The sequence below is a fragment of the Heloderma suspectum genome, chromosome 1 (genome assembly GCF_057233095.1).
Source record: "Heloderma suspectum isolate Gila_16-S chromosome 1, 16-S_ref, whole genome shotgun sequence".
NCBI lineage: Eukaryota > Metazoa > Chordata > Lepidosauria > Squamata > Helodermatidae > Heloderma > Heloderma suspectum.
In genome coordinates, this window is record NC_139458.1 from 108,779,920 (window position 1) to 108,792,046 (window position 12,127).

General features: G+C 42.1%; 1 protein-coding gene across 1 annotated transcript in view; it reads left to right on the forward strand.

The window, feature by feature from the left end:
* KIAA1549L (KIAA1549 like) overlaps positions 1–12,127 on the forward strand; it is a 235,780-nt gene that overhangs the window by 90,235 nt on the left and 133,418 nt on the right. The window lies entirely within an intron of this gene.

A 12,127-nucleotide genomic window follows, 5' to 3' on the forward strand; every position in this document is an offset into this window, starting at 1 on the left:
GTGGACTCTGAGCATGCTGTAGTATTATACATAAATATGTAAAACAGTAGGGCTCCTTTCCATACATCATTCCCTAATTACAGCAAGGGCTAGGGCAATAGTCAGTCTCTATTCAGTGTTTTCCTTATTAGCTTCGCTATTAGCGTCTGTTTAATTCAGTGCTTCTATGCTGGTCTCCACTGCATGTGGTCTGTGTCTTTGGGAATATGCATTACAGTTCTGGAAAGATCTGTGGTTGAGCAGGAGTTCTGCAGTGCAGAAAGTTCAAGTTGTGTGTAATTTTCTTGAAGGCCAGGGCCTTAGGGAGATGGCATGACGACGGAGTGTAATGATTTTTAACAGCAGAAATACTGGATGATCGCATTACTCATACGTTATGAAGCCAGATAGGATGATAAAGTCTTTATGCCATACTCTGATGTGTTCTGAATGAGCTGTGGACTTAGCAGAATAATCTGGCCTGGAGGTATATTGCAAACTTATTATTATTCGTGTTAAAATCCAAACATTTATAAAGACTGGATTGCCATAATATGACATTACTGATGATGCACTATTTTGGAATAACTGTAAAATAGCAATAAATAATTGTAAAACTGAAACAGTTAATTGTAAAACCAAAACAAATAATTATTGCTACTATTAACATGTTTTAAAATGGTATAGAATTGTTTATTTTTAAAATATAAGCTTAACATACATATGCAAATATAAATTTCCCATGCTTGTTCCCAGAGTCCTTCCATACAGGTAGCTCATAGCGCTCCTAAATCATAGGTCTTCTGCTATAAATTGCATGTGAAACAGCAATTTACTTGCCATATTATGAAGGGCAGAGCACTTTTTGTGTGTTTACATCTTGATACGTTCTGTCCACTCTACTGGTTGGGGCATGGTTATGCAGGTGGAGAAGACACAATTCATCCCCTCCCCCCCCCCACTTTCTGGGGTGGAGCAAAGCAGAGTGAAGCCATTCCCATGCTATGTATGGGAATGCCTGAGACCCACTTCATGGCTTACAGTTGTTTTCAAGGTTTGGTTCATGCAACCTTTTGAGCTGCGTGTGCTGCCACGGGCTTGAAAGGTTATGTAAAAACCAGTTACTTTTGCTGGGTTTGTGCTGCACTTAGCTTAGATCAGTTGTTTGTTTTCAGTCGCAAAAATTCCCAAAAGCTACATCCACAGTCAACAGCAGTTTATTTCTAAATACAAGGCAAGTTCTTGGCAGTAAATAAATTTTAAATATCAACAAAGCAGTATATGGTCCAATGTAAAATTTTAATAACTACAGAAGTCTCTGGACAGTTTTTAATTTCATGTTCTGTATAGTTTGTTCTTTGGCTTCCTTTGCAATTGAAATGTGAAGGTTGTTTTTTCTTGTAGCTGTTAATTGTGCTAATCATTTTTAGAGGCTGGTAACTTAAAACAGAATATGCCCGTTCAGGTACTCATCAATAATGCTTAGAACAGGGGCGGGCAATTTGTGGCCCTCCAGTTGTTTTGCAGTTCCCATCATCCCTTACCATTGGTTATGCTGCCTAGGGCTGCTGGGAACTGTAGGACAAAAATCCTCTGTATCCCTGGAATCAGCACATGCTGCCTGTACTGGGCATCCCACCCTCGTTAACTTGTTGCTCAAATCTCACCAGGTTGTGTTACTCTGATTTGCATTTCAATAATATCAGAAAGCTGGTATATCCCTGCTGCTGCTAAGCATTTTGTTCTAAGTTTGTACTGTTTTCCAGCTTCTTTCCTTTACTGTATACTCTCAACCTGTTACTTTTACTATACGTATGGGCTGTTTCTACCTTCTAGCTCTTCTCTACCTTTAACTGATCCTTTTAGCATTGCCATGAATGTATAAAAGCTGGGACAAGATGGAGCTTTGATAATTGGCTGTTCAGTGCATGCTGGATTCTTGATAGGTAACTTTAGAAGAGCAGAGCCTGAAGCAAATGCAGGGCTCAGAAAGCAGATTGTGAAATTCATCAATTCATTCAATTTCTAGCCTCTGCTTCTCAAGTAACAACTCAAGGTGGTTAATGAGTCCAATAAAAGAGAAGTTAGTTTATTTTTTTTTCATTCAGGGAAGCATACAAAACTAGTTAGCATATTGGAGGAGATCATGTTTGATGTATTAATTCCTGGCCAGCGTTAATCATTTTTACATTTCATTGGTTATAATGGGAGAATTGAGTATGTGCTTAAAGCCCTCCTTTGTTGTTGTTCAGTCATTAAGTCATGTCCGACTCTTCGTGACCCCATGGACCATAGCACGCCAGGCCTTCCTGTCCTGCGCTCTCTCCCGGAGTGTGCTCAAGTTCATATTCATTGCATCGGTGATGCTATCTAGCCATCTCATCCTCTGCCGTCCCCTTCTCCTTTTGCCTTCAGTCTTTCCCAGCATCAGGGTCCTTTCCAGAGAGTTTTCTCTTCGCATTAGGTGGCCAAAATATTTCAGCTTCAGCTTCAGTATCTGTCCTTCCATTGAGCACTCAGGGTTGATTTCCTTTAGGATTGACTGACTTGACCTCCTTGCAGTCCAGGGGACTCGTAAGAGTCTTCTCCAGCACCACAGTTCGAAAGCATCAATTCTTCGGCGCTCAGCCTTCCTTATAGTCCAGCTCTCACAGCCATACATTACTACTGGGAAAACCATAGCTTTGATTAGACGGACCTTTGTCGGCAAGGTGATGTCTCTGCTTCTTACTGTGCTGTCTAGGTTGGCCATAGCTTTCCTCCCAAGGAGCAAGCGTCTTTTAATTTTATGGCTACAGTCACCGTCTGCGGTGATCTTAGAGCCCAAGAAAGTAAAATCTGTCACTACTTCCATTTCTTTCCCTTCTATATGCCAGGTAGTGATGGGGCCAGATGCCATGATCTTCGTTTTTTTAATATTGAGTTTCAAACCAGCTTTTGCACTCTCCGCTTTCATCCTCAACAAGAGGCTCTTTAGATAATCTTCACTTTCTGCCATTAGGGTGGTATCGTCTGCATATCGGAGGTTGTTGATAATTCTCCCGGCAATCTTAATTCCGACCTGTGATTCATCCAACCCGGCGTTTCTCATGATGTACTCTGCATATAAGTTAAATAAGCAGGGTGACAATATGCAGCCTTGTCGTACTCCTTTCCCAATTTTGAACCACTCGGTTGTTCCATGTCTGGTTCTTACTGTTGCTTCTTGACCCTCGTACAGGTTTCTCAGGAGACAGGTAAGGTGGTCTGGTACTCCCATTACTTTCAGAATTTGCCACAGTTTGTTGTGATCCACACAATCAAAGGCTTTAGCATAGTCAATGAAGCAGAAATAGGCGTTTTTCTGGAATTCTCTTGCTTTCTCCATGATCCAGCGAACGTTGGCAATTTGATCTGTAGTTCCTCTGCCTCTTCGAAACCCAGCTTGTACTTCCGGTAGTTCTCGGTTCGCATACTGCTGAAGCCTAGCTTGTAGGATTTTGAGCATCACCTTGATGGCATGTGAAATGAGCGCAATTGTGTGGTAGTTTGAACACTCTTTGGCGTTGCCCTTCTTTGGAATTGGAATGTAAACTGACCTTTTCCAGTCTTGCGGCCATTCTTGGGTGTTCCAAATTTGTTGGCATATTGAGTGCAGCACTTTAACAGCATCATCTTTTAGGATTTTAAATAGCTCAGCTGGAATACTGTCCTCTCCGCTAGCTTTGTTGTTACTAATGCTTCCTAAGGCCCACTTGACTTCACTCTCGAGGATGTCCGGCTCCATTTCAGTGACCGCACTATCATGGCTATCAGGGATGTTAAGATCTTTCCTGTATAGTTCTTCTGTGTATTCTTGCCACCTCTTCTTAAACTCATCTGCTTCTGTTAGGTCCCTGCCTTCTTTGTCCTTTATCATGCCCGTCTTTGCAAAAAACGTTCCCTTGAGATCTCCGATTTTCTTGAAGAGATCTCTAGTCTTTCCCATTCTGTTGTTTTCCTCGATTTCTGTGCATTGTTCATTTAAGAAGGCCTTCTTGTCTCTCCTTGCTGTTCTCTGGAACTCTGCATTCAGTTGGATATATCTTCCCCTTTCTCCCTTGCTTTTCGCTTCCCTTCTTTCCTCCGCTACTTGTAAAGCCCCATCAGACAGCCACTTGGCTTTCTTGCATTTCTTTTTCTTTGAGATGGATTTCGTTGCTGCCTCCTGAACAATGTTACGGACCTCTGTCCATAGTTCCTCAGGCACTCTGTCTATCAGGTCTAATCCCTGAAATCTATTCCTCACCTCCACTGTATATTCATAAGGGATATGATTTAGGTCATACCTGAATGGTTTAGTGGTTTTCCCTACGTTCTTCAATTTCAGCCGAAATTTTGCAACAAGAAGCTCATGATCTGAGCCACAGTCAGCTCCAGGTCTTGTTTTTACTGACTGTATAGAGCTTCTCCATCTTTGACTGCAAAGGACATAATCAATCTGATTTCGATACTGACCATCTGGTGATGTCCATGTGTAGAGTCACCTCTTGTGCTGTTGGAAAAGAGTGTTTGGTATGATCAGCGTGTTCTCTTGGCAGAACTCTATTAGCTTTTGTCCTGCTTCATTTTGTACACCAAGGCCATGCCTGCCTGTTATCCCGGTGATTTCTTGACTTCCTACTTTAGCATTCCAATCCCCTATGATGAAGAGGACATCTTTTTTTGGTGTTAGTTCTAGAAGGTGTTGTAGGTCTTCATAGAACCGATCAACCTCAGCTTCTTCGGCCTCAGTGGTTGGGGCATAGACTTGAATTACTGTGATGTTGAATGGTTTGCCTTGGATTCGTACTGAGATCATTCTATTGTTTTTGAGATTGTACCCCAGTACTGCTTTTCCCACCCTTTTGTTGACTATGAGTGCTACTCCATTTCTTCTAAGGGATTCTTGCCCACAGTAGTAGATACTGTGGTCACCTGAATTAAATTTGCCCATGCCTGTCCATTTTAGTTTGCTGATTCCCAGGATGTCGATGTTCAATCTTGCCATCTCATGTTTGACCACCTCCAGCTTACCTTGATTCATTGACCTTACATTCCAGGTTCCTAAACAATATTGTTCTTTACAGCATCGGACTTTCTTTTCACCACCAGACACATCCACAGCTGAGTGTCCTTTCGGCTTTGGCCCAGCCGCTTCACTCTTTCTGGCGCTACTTGGAAATACCCTCTGCTCTTCCCCAGTAGTATATTGGACACCTTCCGACCTGAGGGGCTCATCTTCCGGCGTCATCTCTTTTAGCCTTGTGATACGTTCCATGGGGTTTTCTTGGCAAGAATACTGGAGTGGGTTGCCATTTCCTTCTCCAGTGGACCACATTTTGTCAGAACTCTCTGCCATGACGTGTCCATCTTGGGTGGCCCTGCATGGCATAGCTTACGGCTTCACTGAGTTACGCAAGCCCCTTCTGTGCAAAGACGGGCATGATAAAGGACAAAGAAGGCAGGGAACTAACAGAAGCAGATGAGATTAAGAAGAGGTGGCAAGAATACACAGAAGAACTATACAGGAAAGATCTTAACATCCCTGATAGCCATGATAGTGCGGTCACTGAAATGGAGCCGGACATCCTCAAGAGTGAAGTCAAGTGGGCCTTAGGAAGCATTAGTAACAACAAAGCTAGTGGAGATGACAGTATTCCAGCCGACCTATTTAAAATCCTAAAAGATGATGCTGTTAAAGTGCTGCATTCAATATGCCAACAAATCTGGAACACTCAACAGTGGCCACAAGACTGGAAAAGGTCAGTTTACATTCCAATTCCAAAGAAGGGCAACGCCAAAGAGTGTTCAAACTACCGCACAATTGCGCTCATTTCACATGCCAGCAAGGTGATGCTCAAAATCCTACAAGCTAGGCTTCAGCAGTATGCGAACCGAGAACTACCGGAAGTACAAGCTGGGTTTAGAAGAGGCAGAGGAACTAGAGATCAAATCGCCAACATTCGCTGCATCATGGAGAAAGCAAGAGAATTCCAGAAAAATGTCTATTTCTGCTTCATTGACTACGCTAAAGCCTTTGATTGTGTGGATCACAACAAACTGTGGCAAATTCTTAAAGTGATGGGAGTACCAGACCACCTTACCTGTCTCCTGAGAAACCTGTATGAGGGTCAAGAAGCAACAGTAAGAACCAGAGATGGAACAACCGATTGGTTCAAAATTGGGAAAGGAGTATGACAAGGCTGCATATTGTCACCCTGCTTATTTAACTTATATGCAGAGTACATCATGAGAAATGCCGGGTTGGATGAATCAGAGGTCGGAATTAAGATTGCCGGGAGAATTATCAACAACCTTCGATATGCAGACGATACCACCCTAATGGCAGAAAGCGAAGAGGATCTCAAGAGCCTCTTGTTGAGGGTGAAAGAGGAGAGTGCAAAAGCTGGTTTGAAACTCAACATTAAAAAAAACGAAGATCATGGCATCTGGCCCCATCACTTCCTGGCATATAGAAGGGAAAGAAATGGAAGCAGTGACAGATTTTACTTTCTTGGGCTCTAAGATCACCGCAGACGGTGACTGTAGCCATGAAATGAAAGACGCTTGCTCCTTGGGAGGAAAGCTATGGCAAACCTAGACAGCATAGTAAGAAGCAGAGACATCACCTTGCCGACAAAGGTCCGTCTAATCAAAGCTATGGTTTTCCCAGTAGTAATGTATGGCTGTGAGAGCTGGACTATAAGGAAGGCTGAGCGCCGAAGAATTGATGCTTTCGAGCTGTGGTGCTGGAGAAGACTCTTACGAGTCCCCTGGACTGCAAGGAGGTCAAATCAGTCCATCCCTAAGGAAATCAACCCTGAGTGCTTATTGGAAGGACAGATAATGAAGCTGAAGCTCCAATATTTTGGCCACCTAATGCGAAGAGAAAACTCCCTGGAAAAGACCCTGATGCTGGGAAAGACTGAAGGCAAAAGGAGAAGGGGACGGCAGAGGATGAGATGACTAGATAGCATCATGGATGCAATGAATATGAACTTGAGCACGCTCCGGGAAAGAGCGCAGGACAGGAAGGCCTGGCGTGCTCTGGTCCATGGGGTCACGAAGAGTCGGACACGACTGAACGACTGAACAACAACAGGTACAGAAGCCAGCAGAATGCTTTGTAATTCTCTGGATGATCTTTCTATCCCCTTCCCAAGAAAAGAATCTACATCTTCTCTCCTCCAGGCTTTAGTATCCACACAGGTTTTCCTGTTGGTAATTCTGAGATTGTCCTCATGAACTCCTTCAAGAACCTTGGATAGCTGATATCAGTCTCCACTGGCATGAGTCATTCAGATTGACCGAGAATTCATGGAATTAACCTTTGTTAGAATGAGTTGTGACCTTTTCTCATCCATGGCCAGAGTCCAACCCACCCTGTGTGCATGTGTAAAGTCCTTCTGCATGACCATGGGGGCAGGGACAATATTTTTTTCCAGGGGCAGCAGCTCTCATGGGGTGGTACCACTCTGGGGGACTCCCTGGTATCAGGGTGCATTTTGAGGTATGTAGGAGCTGCTGCTGGAAAAGTGAGCTAAAAAGCTCCCGTTCCCAAGTGGAACACCATCTGGAGCTCTTTGGAACTGGTCTCTTTTTTGTGTGTCGATGTTGCTAAATGTTTTATTGCTTCTTTCCTTTTATGTAGAGGCCTGAAGCAAGAAGTTCAGCCTTCCCTTTATTTATTGTGTCTTGTTTATTTTGAGCGTCTATTATCCTGCTCTTTAGCAATGTTCTTAGGGCAGCAAATAATTTAAAATACAGAAGGATACAAAATATCTAAAATACGAGATAAAAATATAAATCCTTATAATATAAACAGCCTCAATCCCGTGGCGGTGAGTTTAAGCTGAAGGATAAATTGTGATAATAAAGAGGTCTTCTCCTGGTGCTGGAAATACATCAGAGAGGGCACCAGGTGAACTGCTTTGGGAAAGACGTTCCAAAGCTGGGGCACCTTCACTGAATAATAGGCTCTCTCCCTCATAGTCACCTGCCACACCTTACTTGGCAAGGACACGTGAATCAGGGCCTTTATTTTCCATCAGCTTCTGACCAGAGTAGTCAGCTTTGTGTTCCTTTTCTTTCTAAAATAGTTGTAATGTCTTCTTTGTTTCAGTATCTTTTATTAGCTGCAGCTTGATTTTTGCCTTGCTTTTTTGATCTTTTCTGGATATATTCTGATATAGCCAGAAATACTTCTGGCTGACAATAATGTTGGACAGGTTATCTTTATATAATAGCCTGAATAGAGTATTGTCAAATGATTGAATCCATCGTTAATTAACATACATAAATGGTTTGGGATTCTCTCTCTCCCCTCCACACTCAGTCTTTTTTATGAAGTGCATTATCACTGATTCTTGATGTAGCAGCACCCTTGTATAAAAGGTATTTTCTGTTTGTGTTATCATAGTTTATTGAGATACAAGAGTTACTGACAGCGTTATATCAGTCTGCAGTTCTCAGATAACAGTCACTGCTTTTATTATTTAAGTTCTTTCCTTCTTAACCACTATGCTTTGCCAGTTAAGCAGATTTTCTTTTCTGCCAGCTCTAGTTTATTATGAAGGGCTTGTTACAGAACACCTAATCTGTCGGCATTGGGCAATTTAGGGCATGAATGCGCTTCAGCAATTTAATTTGAACTGTTTTTCTTGATTATGTGAGAATATGCTGGGATTCACACTGCATCTCATCATCAGTTCCTGGTTAACTCTCTTGGGGTGGGTGTTGTCTTCCATTTTGTTGTTCCTGTTGAACCATGTTGGCTCATACTGGCTCTACAGAGCTATCTACTAACATGTGTAATTTGATTAATGCAGGGTTTCAATGAAGTCCTCAACTCCCAATTTCATTTCTCCTCCCACTTCCCTCCATCTGTTCCTGTAGTCCATCTTTGCTTCCGTTTTTGTGGCTGGTGTCTGTGTTCTTCCATGTCACCTTTTCACGTTATTCCCCCAACCTTTTATTTCCACCAATACTGCAGGGCAACCAATACTATTTGCCATTCCCGAAAAGGCTATTTTTCCACCATTGCCACTTTGCCGTTCTCCCTCTCTCCAAGCCTACCCTGCCTTGCCTTGCTTCGTGTGGTGATTGCATCTTGCCTTCTGTCACCCACTCAATCTGTTTTCAGCCCACCCAGTTTTAAGTTATTTTTACAGTTCTATTTCATTTAATTTTCAGCAACTTCTCTGAGGTGATGTTGCTGCAGTTGTGCCTGCAGGATCTTTTGGGGGATAAACGTTTTAATTTAAAATAAAAATAAGGAGGTCCAGCTTAGCAAACTTGCTACTTACAATTTTCGTCACTTGAAATTATATAAAAAGCTTGCCTTTCACTGATAGTAGATTCTACCAATTTACATTTGATTGTGGTTATGCAAGCTGAGGATAATAGGCATAGTGCTAGTTTGACAAAACAAAGTGTTCTAAAAGCAAGCATTTTCTGAAAATATATGCAGCTTAATAAACCTCCCCCCTCCCCATGGCCCAATTGAAGGTAGCCACGTGGTCCACCATACTACTTGCTTTTTTTTGCTAATAGCGTATGTCACTGCAGAAGGCTATTGGGTGTTGTGTGGGACGGGGGGATATATTTTTTGTTTTGCTGATAGTAGTCATCTAAATAAGTTTGAACATTAAAAGACTTCCTTTCACAGGTAGCGTATTTTGCTTCCCCCCCCCCCCAATGTGTAGTGGAGATCTTGAGTGGCTAGGAGAAAGCTGATGGATGTTTAATTCTGGTGAAGGATTTGATCTCTTAAAAATGGCAGAAACAGTGCCCCCCACCCATCCCTGTTAGATGCATCCACTCCCTAGTGGAACTTAGATCTGATACAAATGACCAAACTACTTTGGGTGAGTACCAACCCTGAGGTAGCTTGGTCATCTATATCATTCTGCCAGATTTTGCTTTCCAGAAAATTTTCATGAACTTCTGCTTTCCACATACCGCTTTTCACAAACATTTAGAGAAAGGAGATCTGATCACAGGTCTCCGACATCTAGTATAGTTTGGTCCTTGGTGTGGGGATTCTCCAGTTTTGGTTACTATCTTAGCTCATCCTTCCCCAGCCTAGTGCCCTCCAGATGTGCGGGGGGGAAATATATTTGATGACAACTTCCAGTTTTCCTGACCTTTGCCCATGCTGGCTGGGGCTGATGGAAGCTGAAGTCCAAAACTTCTGAAGAGCACCAGGTTGGTGGAAGGCTGATTTAGCTTCTCAGGTTTTCACCTGTCATTTTCTCAAATAAGAGATTAATCAGGTTTGCCTTCTAGAGTCCAAGGCAGGCCTTTATGCAGTGCCTTTGGGAAAAAGGTAGAGCTTCAAACCTTCAGGTCCTATTTTAGTTATTTATTTGAAACATTTGTATCCCACCTATCCTTTAAAAAGAATCAAAGCTGCTTTGCTCTACCAGAAAAACCTGTTTATACCAAACACGGAAGACATGCAGAAAATTATGAGTATTCCATGTAATTGCAATATGTTGTTATCCTTATTTTTTCTGTTAAGTATCAGCACTTCCTTTACTTGAACTGCGTCTTAATGTATCTATTAATGGTATCGACTGTGGCAAAGGCAGGGGCCTCTCATCCATTATGTCCCAAATATGGCTTTTAAATATAATCAAGGAAAGATAATTTAATCCATGTTTTATAAAAGTGCTACATAGGACATGATATTAAATGGCTGACTGAAGTAAATAAAGCTTTGCAAGTTGTTTGTATCTCAGTTGGCTTAGTTTGGGCACCTGTACATTGAATTAATTAATTAATTACATTAATTATACTAGGGGTCCAACTGCCTAAAACAGCCTTCCCCAACCTGGTGTCCTCCAGATGTGTTGGGCTACAATTCCCAGAACCCCCCAGCCAGCATAGTCCAACACATCTGGAAGGCACCTTTTGGCGAAGGCTGGCCTCAAACAAACTTGATCAATACCTGGCAACTCTTTATGAAAAAGACCTTTAACAGGTATTTTTTTCTTAATAGGGACCCTTAAGCATTTCTGTGGTCAAAATATTTAGAAAATGTTGAGTCCTGCAACATACTATTGCACTTTCTGCTTTGGATAAAGCAATACCATGAAGTGCTGGAAATGAAGCAGGCCCTAGAGTATTCAGTATTCTTTTTTCTGGGGGACTGTTGCCTGCCCTTGCTAGAAATTTACCTTGTCCCACAGTGGTTTGGCTTTGTATAGTAGGATCTTGTGGGGTGAGCTTGTTTCTTCTCACATGCTAAGTCAAAGAGAGCAGTAGGGCCATGGTACCTGCTTATTCGAAGACACACCATAAACGAGTACCACAGGGCATGCAAGCATGCGTGCCACTTATTTTTATAATGCTTCTGATGTACTAGGCTGTCAAATAGTCTATCAAGCAATAGCTGACCCTTTATGTTCAACATAACAAAATCAGTTTTGAACTCTAAATGGTAAAAAAAAAAAGCAAAAGAATGCATGCATGCATGCACGCACAGGTATGCTTTAGAAAATCTGGTAGCCATTTCTGATGTATAGCAAGGTGCAACCATTTCATTGTTACTTTCCAAAATAACCTGTGTATTTGCATGTGAGAGTTTTTGTATGTATGTGTGTTTTTGCATATATGAACCATTCTTTGGTTCATTTTAATCTTTGCTCTTTCTTTCCCCCCTCATTTTGATCCCTGCTTTCTTTTCTTGCTTGCCTGCATGTAATTGTGCACACAATTAAGGCTGGCAAGATAAACACTACAGCTGCTCCATGGAGGAACCAAGCCAAGACCAACACTATTCCTGTGCTGTATCGTTTGCCAAGTCACTGATGCTTGGTTGTCAGCATCTATTCCCTTTGTTTAGCTACTACTAACCCCAAGCTTCTTCCTTAATACATTGACACACTATGACTGCTAGCAACATTGGGAGTTTTGTCCAGTGCAGCATGGTCAGGCCTTTGTAGTTTATAGAACACATTGTCAGCTTGTTCTATATTTTTTCAACATGGTCAAACAGTGTGAGGAATTTCACATGTTCATGTGCAGTTTATCCTTACTTGTGATATCTCTGTACTTTTCTCTGTATGTGTCATTTTAACAGACAAATTGTAGGTGTCTTGTCCAAAAGGTCATTAATTTTTATCTCAGAGAGTTTGTCTCTTCC